The sequence below is a fragment of the Leptonotus elevatus genome, chromosome 7, assembly GCF_054856555.1.
Source record: "Leptonotus elevatus isolate MCC_2025b chromosome 7, RoL_Lele_1.0, whole genome shotgun sequence".
Lineage (NCBI taxonomy): Eukaryota > Metazoa > Chordata > Actinopteri > Syngnathiformes > Syngnathidae > Leptonotus > Leptonotus elevatus.
In genome coordinates, this window is record NC_141245.1 from 6,815,972 (window position 1) to 6,825,714 (window position 9,743).

A 9,743-nucleotide genomic window follows, 5' to 3' on the forward strand; every position below is an offset into this window, starting at 1 on the left:
CCGCACACAATTGAATGGCTGGCATTCGGAATGAGGACGTCACCTCATAGCTATTGAAAAGGAGTGTGGAGGGGGGGTCACCACTGTTTGCTATACATCTGCTCCAAACAGGAAAATATGCAACCATTTGATTCACAGAAAATCCGGTAATTGTTTGAATCAGCACGAGTGTTTCTTTCCGTTGGCTTTTCTTGGAGCTCAATTATTACAAGTTTCACCCTTTGCAGCGCAGCCCATTCTGCTTCACTTCACCCATGGGGGGGATTTCAGATTTTCTCCAGTGACATCACATTGCTGCTGATTGCAATCTTAGTGACAAGACAGCATAGCAAAGTCAAAATATTTGCAATGTGTGTACTTTCCAAAGTTCATCAGTCGTAAAAGGTTGAGTTTTAACTTCTGTCTCGAAAGTGTACAAAAAGTCTGGAACATGTTGTTATCCTCCAGGTCAGGTGACTTCACTGACCAGCCTCATCAAAGCCACAGTAGATGCAGGTCTAAGCTGTATCAAAAATCCAAGGTATTTGAAAGTCAGAGTAGTGCTGCACTATTTTGGCTGTAAGGTAAAATACACACCTTGGCTCATGCAGTCTGTGTCAATACACAGCAGCATCTTGTCCTTGCCAGCATGTGTACGAAAGGTTCTGGCTGATAAAGCAGTTGAGAGGCGACAAATACACTATGCATCTGCTTTTACCAACGGGCTTGCCTAGGCCGGAGCCCCGGGGCCTTTAAAAAAAAATCCTAATTTGTTGAACTTTCTGTCTATCACTTTGCATTCTTGTAGTCGTGCAATAGCTCATCATTGATCGGCACATATGGATCAGGCCCTACGGTTTGGATTGTGCACGAAAACCCCAAAAAACTGCGCATTCACACGAAAGCAACATAATCAGTCCACATTTACTATAATAGCAGCAGAAGAAGTTAAAACCCCTTGTGGATCACGTAAATTGCATGTACGGGAGCATTTTGGCAAATTGGAGTTTTCAAATTAGAGGATTTTTTTTCTGCCTCTTGTCCCGACACTAACATTCAGACATGTCAAGGACGCTGGAAACATGCTCAACGTAACACGCTAAGGCTAACTTCAAAATAAAGTTTACCAAGTAATACATTGATGAGAATGCAAATAGCCTTAGTAGACTTTTACTTTGAAGTTGGCCCATTTTGTGGTGTGATAGTTTGACTTCCCTTTTCAATGTTTCAGATTTACTGCGACCAACATCGACACAACGCTATCCCAAAAGTATATTCAATCGCTGATTTAGGCAGCTAAGAAAGCGCTAGTGAATTACGCCATAATTGTATTGTATGGCACAAATCTCCGATGTTAGTGGCTAGCAGCTAGCTGTTAGCATTAGCAACTAGTGCCTGGCTGGTATAGCAAATGAGTTTGACAGCTGGTAGGTACATGGCTTGCTTGCTTTACTTCTTTCAGAATATTCTGGACCAAGGTTACGTTGTAATTCATTATCCATGTTTAAAGGAAGGGAATGTGCCTTCAATTGCACTTTTTATTATTAAAAATAAATAATTAAATATAACTTTGTCTTCAATTATTTGATTAAACACTTTTCCCTGTTAAATAAATTAAAAAACAACAACATTCAACTCAAAAAGTAAAATATAGTTGTTTAGATTTTAGGAACACAACTTTAAGCCATTAATACCTTGTTATTTTACACAATAACAATGTATCCTGATTTAAAGTTGCGTTCCTAAATCTTAAACGGCCATATTAGACATTTTGAGTTGATTTTTTGTTCTTTTTTGTAATTTAATGGGCGAAAGTATTTGACAAAATAAATGAGGACAAAGTACTATTTATTAGAAATGTCTTGATCACACTTTTTTGGATCCGAGTCCGAGTTGTAACAATCGGCAGTGTGTCACCGCGCAACAGGGCGGCGCTTTGTTGTTTTTTGTGTAGCACTCCTTCGTTTTTGGGGGAAACTTTTTTGATGCCGTGCAGGCCTACGATTATTGCATGGTGGCGCCGAGCCCATTGTTTTTCTTTTTGTCTTAATAAAGTGAATCCGTGGACTGTCAATCCTTTTGTTTCTCTCCAGTTTTTTTTGCTGACCCGCTGCCCCATCCATGGCCAATCGTTACAGAGTCACCTCATTTTAGAGATCGTCCGATTTTGAGTCCTGATCCGATACCTCTGCAATTTATTGAGGGGAAAAAAGTATATATTTTGTTATTTAACAAAACTGCCCCAACACCTTTTATATGGTGAGTGGAGCAGTGGTAAAACTAAAACATTTTGCATGGGGTGGGGGGCCAACTTCACAACAAACAAAACGCTGCATTTGAAGAGCAAGCAAACAACATTTATTCAATCTTACCATATCCTGACGTTGGGTCTGGCCTCGCACCAGGTTAGATTGCCGGCCCGGCCGGGATTGGTGACCCCGCGAAGTACAAGGATTCCTACTAGGCTACGCGCCGTGCTCCCTTCCAAGGGCGTCCAGAGTTGCCGGCGCGGGCGCCTCAGCTGGATCCGCGGGGAGGGCACGACGCACATCCAGAGTCATCAGCACCCAATGGCGGTGAGGCTGTTCGCAAGTCGTACCATCTCCCCTTTCCACATTCCTCAGTACTGTCATTGTAGCAAAGTGACACCATGCCACACGCTTCGCTGTGTAAAAAAATGAGGTCTCACTCTGCGCCACCGCGTAACTCCAGATCTAATAAAAAAGTTATAAAAATAACCTCATATATTTATCCGAGTCCCGATTGGGAGACAACGTTCGATTCCGAGTCAGCAACCATGTGATCGGGCCCGATTTCCGATCACTATTTACCTTTTTTATTTTTGCTGATCTGAAAAGCGATCCGATCCGTGACTCTAATTTGTTATTCAATGTGAACCGTGACTTTTGTGATCTGTTGCACCACTAGTTCACTCATATATAAGTCTGTGGTTACTGGTTAGTTTTGAGCAGTTAAAGGCGGTCCTGTATGCATCAAAAACGTTTCTGTCAATAAGATGTTTAATGACAGTTATTGACACTTTGTAATAATTGTACTGTTTTAAAGTGTTTATACAGAACACTGAAAATTAATTATAAAGAATATGCTAAATTGTTCATCAGCATGAGTATCGATACAATGTTTGGGCCACTAGATAGCCAAGTAAGGAGCAAAAATAGACTGAATGTCCACTTGTACTCAGTTTGCTAAAAGATAACAAAAATATGCTTTTAGCACGATCACTCGTCATGAATAAGCATAAAATTCTGTACATGACTGCTCCAGTCCATGAAATACACTGAAAGGCAAACCAAAAATGGTCCCATCGGCAATACAAAACAAAGAAGCGCCACCATGTGGCCCGGTGCCATACTACGGATTGTTACAAGCTACTGCCGCACTTAAATCACTTGAGATTATAACGAACAAAAGTACAGAGCTAAACCACTATTTTGAGCTCATTAGCATCTGGCAAAATCGGGCACTCACTGCTTAGCAAAAAGCAGGTGACTGTTATCGTTGTCATTTTAATAGTGCACCAAAACTATATATTTTTGTACATCAAGCTGTTCCACACATCACGTGCACGTTTAACACAAAATGTAAGATGATCTACCAGTAATGTTTTTAAATATATATATTTTTGCTGAACAAGCAAAAATACATTTGTGATGAACTGCCATTAAAAAAGAAGAAGGAGAAAAAGAAGAACTAGGCCTTTTAAATCTATGATTTTTTGGGGCTTGTTTTTAATTGCTTGTTTCTTTTTGAAGGAAGAAACAAAACAGTGCAGACAATCACTTTCTTGACCACACACTGATTTTTTTTCCTTAGAGGGCATTTCGCCTCCAAGCATTGATGTGAGGTTTAAAATGTACCAGCCTGTACATGAAACGGAACACGCCAGCTTATACTGTGAAGGGAAATGAGATAAAATGCTTCCGCTCTCTTGATTATGAGCTGCAAATTGCTTTGTCGGGATTGAAATGGCATGTGTTTTCCCATCGTGCATTGACTGGGTCTATTTTTAAAACCCTTTCCTCTTTTCCATCCCTAAAAACTTCCGCAACAAGAAGCTATTAGGAGAACGCTTCTCCTGTTAACGTTCCAATTCATCAAGGATGAAGCCACATTCCTGTGGGGATAAGAAGGAACACCTGTCGCCTTCTTCTTAGCTCTATGGTGCAAGTTCATGGTCAGACATAGGAAAGGGCAGATAATCGATTGGGTAACGATAATCACAATCTATAGTTGTGAATTCCTGACAAGAATATACTAGTTTAGGTCTCCTTTTCAATCCGTAGGCTACTACTTCATCTGCAGTCATGTTTTAGTTTGTTAGGATTTCCATGACATTTTCTTTACGTCACTATTTATGTTTTTCACAGACAATACTGTATTCAATTTCAGACATGTCTCCTTACAGCAATTACATACCTCTTGGCAAGGCATACCTGACAATTAAGCACAGATTCACTTAAGTTAACCTTTCATATTTAATGTGCTTCTTATTACACGCTTATGTGTGATGCGATTATACACAATGTGGGTTTGGACAAATAGTTGGGGAACTTTTGAATCAAATAAAAGGGCAAGCAACGACTGAATGACTATAGGCTACTCCCTTTGAACAGGCATTGAGAAGGTAATTGGGTTGATCTTGATCCACCAATGTGTCAAACACCCACCACATGATATCCGTGACTAAATTGTCTCACTTGTTCGCGTCACCATGATACAAAGTTGGATTTTCGTTGTGGTGCGTTTTGGTTCAATACCATGATGGTAACAACGAAAGGACATCGATGAACTGAAAGCAGTCACAGGCACAGCCACACTGAAAGGACTGGTATTATTAGTTAATACACTGACACACTATGCAGACATGTACTGCCCTCTTGTGGCCCAAAAGAGAAAGTAGCTATGTCATCGCGGTTTGCACTTTACCCCCCCAAGTACCCAAATCCGAACACCTTTGTAAATTGAATTTCGGAAAGGAAAGAGAGGTGCATGACCTTAACTGTAATATTATCTATTTTATATATATATATATATATATATATATATATATATATATATATATATACCAACAAAAAAAAAGAAGATCCATCAAGGTTGAGAGCGCTTACATGATTCTTTGTTCAAGTGAGTGACTGAGTGAGTGAAAGTCAAACATGTTCAAGGATCCTCAACATCTCAATCACTCTCACAATGGACGGTACAGAATTGCCCAATTAATAAGCACGTACAAAGTGAAGTTGAAATCTGCTGAACTTGAGTTATTTCTCAACTTTTAAAATTTAAGATCATTATCAAAAGGTCTTAAAATGTTATCAATAACGAGTAATTACCTTCACGAGTTAATCTAAGACAGTGGATCTCAAACTATTGACGCCAGCCTACACCACCCAAGAAATAGCTCTCTAAGTAACACCATAAATACAATACCAGTATAAAATACCGAAGAGCAGGAATTTTAATAAGAAAAATAAAACATTTAGTTTTAACTAAAAAAAAACAAAAAACAAACAAACAAAAACATTTCATATAAATAATAATTTTAAAACATTAAATGAAAATTACAGTATATCCCAATTTATTTATTTTTTGAAACCATCACTTAGTTTATTTACATGTAATTCACCTTACAAAAAAGTTCAATAGGGCCTACAACTGACCTGCTTAAGCAGTGGTAATTTCATGTACCGACAGGGGGAGCTCGCACACCTATCAACCTATCAACGGCTCTGACTAGTGTTACGAATACTGTACCACACTTGATCGCTGATAAGAAATGTAGGGCAGAGCGGGGAAAGGGCTCCTCGTCCATAATTCCTCTAATGACTGCTAGATGCAGCCAATTCCAGTCTCAGTTGTTTCCTTGGGTGGAAGCAGTCCAAATAACAGATTTTATAGGGAACTTGGTGTAATATTTTGACACTACAAAGTAAGCCTCATATAGTTTATTTTAGTTTATCTAAAAGGATAATGAGCAGTAACCTTAAAAGAGGGGCGCACCAGATTTAGCACTATGCTAATTTCCATCTCTAGTCCCCAAAGAATAAAGTTACAGAACAAACTTAAAATCACATACAAGCAACATACAAATACAGAGTACAAAATGCAAAGTGCTGTGTCATCAAATTACAAAGCTCGAAGTACTTAGTTATAAAGTGCAACCGTTATATATATATTTGAAGAAAAAATATATAAACATAAAATACACAATCCAGTAATAGGCCTGTCATCTTGTTCATTGCTGGCTACATTCCACAGTGAACTGGAGTGATGCATGAAGAGTAAAAACTCGCCAGAGGGCAGCAAAGTCTACTATTTACAGACCAGGCACAATCTACACTGATGAATGGTCAACCACATATTTTGTTTATAAGTACAGTAGCCTACATTAGTACGACACTGTAATCGACGTAAGAAATGGCTGAATGGGTCATAATTGTCAGACTTAAAACGAAGATAGAGTGGATATATTGTTGCTGTTTGACATCTCATTACGTTTTGCTGAAGCAGTAATTAATTAACTTTTGTTTAAAGACGTCATAAAAACAGCGGCATGACTCAAGACAAACGCTATTGGCGTAAAGTTGCTGTTAGCTATTGAAGGCTAGAGAGAATGACATATGAAAAGAGACCAGACCTTCACAACAAAAGTCTTTTATACATTTCTCCCCCGTTTTTTCTTGGTATTTTTTATTAGAAAGCACTAATGTTAACACTACTGCATCACTGTCCTATACATAATTCTCCCAAATGTTTCTCTAACATTTACAACGTTTATTAGAAACGTTAAGCGTCGTTATTTTTTTAAATCACGGTGACCGGAAGTGCAAGTTATTATCTCTAACTTTGACACAGGAGGCGGTGGGCCAGCCGGCGGAGGAAGAACCAGTGGCGGCTTCACCTCCGGCTACAAACAGGAAGCTTGTCCGCGGTGCGGAGCTCCCACCTGAGGCAGGAGCCACTCGGCCAGATGGTCGCTCCTTACTCGGAACTTTTATGCCTGAAACCAGTTTTTGCCGTGAATCGTGACAAAGTTTGTTTGCTTGGTACGCTGTTAAACGTCCTCCCAAGAAGGGTGAACCAAGGTAAGTCTACACTCGATCTTTTCAGTTGTTGCTTGCAATGAGGAGTCACGCCAAAGTCCGCTCTTCAATCTGGCGACTTTCAAACTGACAAGCTTTACAGTGAAACGCATCAGTAAGGCATGGCAGGAATGTCTGCAGTAAAATTGGTTTTATTTGAATGAATGTGTATATATACATTATACAGTAGGCTACGGAAGAATGCCCAATTTGTGCAACATGTTTGGATATGTTTCTGATCAAGAATTGAATTTGCTGCCAGGCATATGGTGTACTGTGGGGAAAATTATGATTTTGGACCGCTCCAAATCAATGTCGTATTTAAGACGATTGATTGTCTTGGCCCTTGGCACCCCCAAAAATTACCCCCCACCCCCGCCCCCCTAGAATTGCTTATGGAACCCCATTTTGCTATGTACCTCGACATGAAGAGTACATCTTTGTTCTGATTTCTGTTTTGTAACTTTGAATACGTTTTAAGAATCTGATGTAAATTATGTCAAGAAAAAAATTGAAAAAAACCCACACACACACCTCATGTTTGTTTATGATGACTGCATTTGTTGTCATTTTACTTAGGTGGCCATCATGCTTTAGAAGGGTTTACAAAGCTGACTGTAGACCTGATTGTTGTATTAAGGCACCATTGTATTTAAGATGTGTGCCAGCTGTGTGCATCTTTGACAGTAGGACAAAAAGCAAAGGGGATGTGAAACTGTTATTGATGTTGTCAGCCATTCTGCCTTAAATCAGCAGTTAAAGTGAGCAGCAGCCACATTTGAGAAGTTGATAGGTAAATGAAAAAAAATTGAAGGAAGATAAATCGATCTAATGTGCATTTATTTATTTATTTAATTGATAATTCCGAGCTTACGCCACAAGTCACAATGGTGATTGATTCGGTGAAAGGAAGCTCTCCGCTCATTGAAAAGCAGTGGACTTTGGATCTTTGCAATTTGATTTGTGAGGATTATTTAGATTTCAAAATGTGATGAGATGTTGTTTGACTACTATAACAATCTGTGCGGTTTGTATGATAGTCACAGGCAAAAGCAATACCGTCATTTACCAATTGTTTTTACCGTATAAAGGAAGCATATTGCATTGCATTGGGCAAGAATCACGCCCAGTTCACACTGCCTGCGGAACAGCTGTGGTGCGTTTTCCATATGGCCGCCGCACGGACTGCAATTCACACCGCGTGCGTTGCGTAAACTGTCCGTGTCCGGAAATCTGCACCCGCCAGACCACAAGATCACGGGGGTTCACGCTGGAGAGTTGGGTTCACGTGATAACAACCATTTATATAGAGTCCTATTTGTAAACAAAAAAATAGTTTTACGGTTTTATTTTGGAATATACCGACGCTCGACTTCCTGTCCGGCTCGTGTAATTTATTTAGCTTCATGAAAATCCGCGAGCGTTCTGCATGCGGCGTTCGTAAAAAATAGAACGCTTGCGGAAACTGCACTGCAGCTGGTGTGAATTGACACGCAGACTCGAATGCTTTTTATTCCTTGTGGCGGCTGTATGGAAAACGCACCGCGTCCGTTCCGCAGGCAGTGTGAATTGGGCGTCAAATGTGCCCGGATGTTTGAAATTGTCAACAGGTGGAAGCATTTTAAATAAATCATGATTTGTTTCTTTTTAACACATTTCTCTGGGATACCTTTAGACAAATTGAAAAAATGCAGATCGTACAAGTCTTAGGGTTGGCCGATTGTGGAAAAAATAATGATCATGATTTTTTTTTTTGTTAAAATCATTTTGGCGGGTCACACTGTATGTAAATAATATTTTGTTCTTACAATGTTTAGATAGGTTAAATTCAATCCACATGTTAACATATCATTTGATTGGCTCATGAAACATGACAAGCTGACGTGATCAAGCCACAGATTTCTTTGCGTAATTGTTGTAATGTGACTTAGGATTTATGGTTTATGTTCAAGTCTTACTTGTTTGGTCAAATTTTGTGAAGGTGTCTTAGTGCACGCTTAAAAGACTGCAAGTTAAAGTGCTTAGTAGGTTAATTAACAACTCTAATTGAAGTGGATAAATAAACTTTCTTTCATGTTAATTCATGGTTCATTTGCCTTTATTTTAGCATAAACCTAACCTGAAGACCAAAACATATATTAAAGCCACTGAATGCAGAAAATTCCATTTTGAATCGCTACTGCCACTTGTTGATGAAAAATTCAAGTGCACACACCTTTTTTCACATACACAATGCACACATGACGTCACATCTGCAGATAGAGGGCGGAAAATTCAAACCCGAATCCAATCTGAAAAGTATTGGCCACAGGCTTGCAGTAGTATCCATTGTGAACAGCTAATGTGTTAATCTACTAAATAGAAGATGTTCAAGTCATAAATGGTCAAATAAAAAGGCTACTGTAAAGATATTTTTGGTCAAATTGTTGCAGAGAGCAGCTCTAAATCGGATATTATAATCCCAATGAATTAATTTCTTGTATTTGTAAAACAAACAAAAAAAGACCTTGGAAAATGAATCACATTAAATTTCAGTTGGCGTAAAAGATAGTGATTACATTATTTTTCAAAATCGTTCAGTCCTACTTACAATCGTACCGGCCTTTGTTGAATTATCATTAGGAAACATTTAAAAGATTTGAGAATACTGTAATCTGTTTGATG

At 39.0% G+C, this 9,743-nt stretch overlaps 1 protein-coding gene across 1 annotated transcript in view; it reads left to right on the forward strand.

The window, feature by feature from the left end:
• The first annotated feature begins 6,831 nt into the window (after positions 1-6,831).
• Positions 6,832-9,743, forward strand: part of pik3cb (phosphatidylinositol-4,5-bisphosphate 3-kinase, catalytic subunit beta) — a 67,792-nt gene continuing 64,880 nt past the window's right edge. Inside the window, exon 1 of the mRNA XM_086080614.1 lies at positions 6,832-7,082. The gene's annotated coding sequence lies outside the window, so the exon portion shown is untranslated. The remainder of the gene's footprint in view (positions 7,083-9,743) is intronic.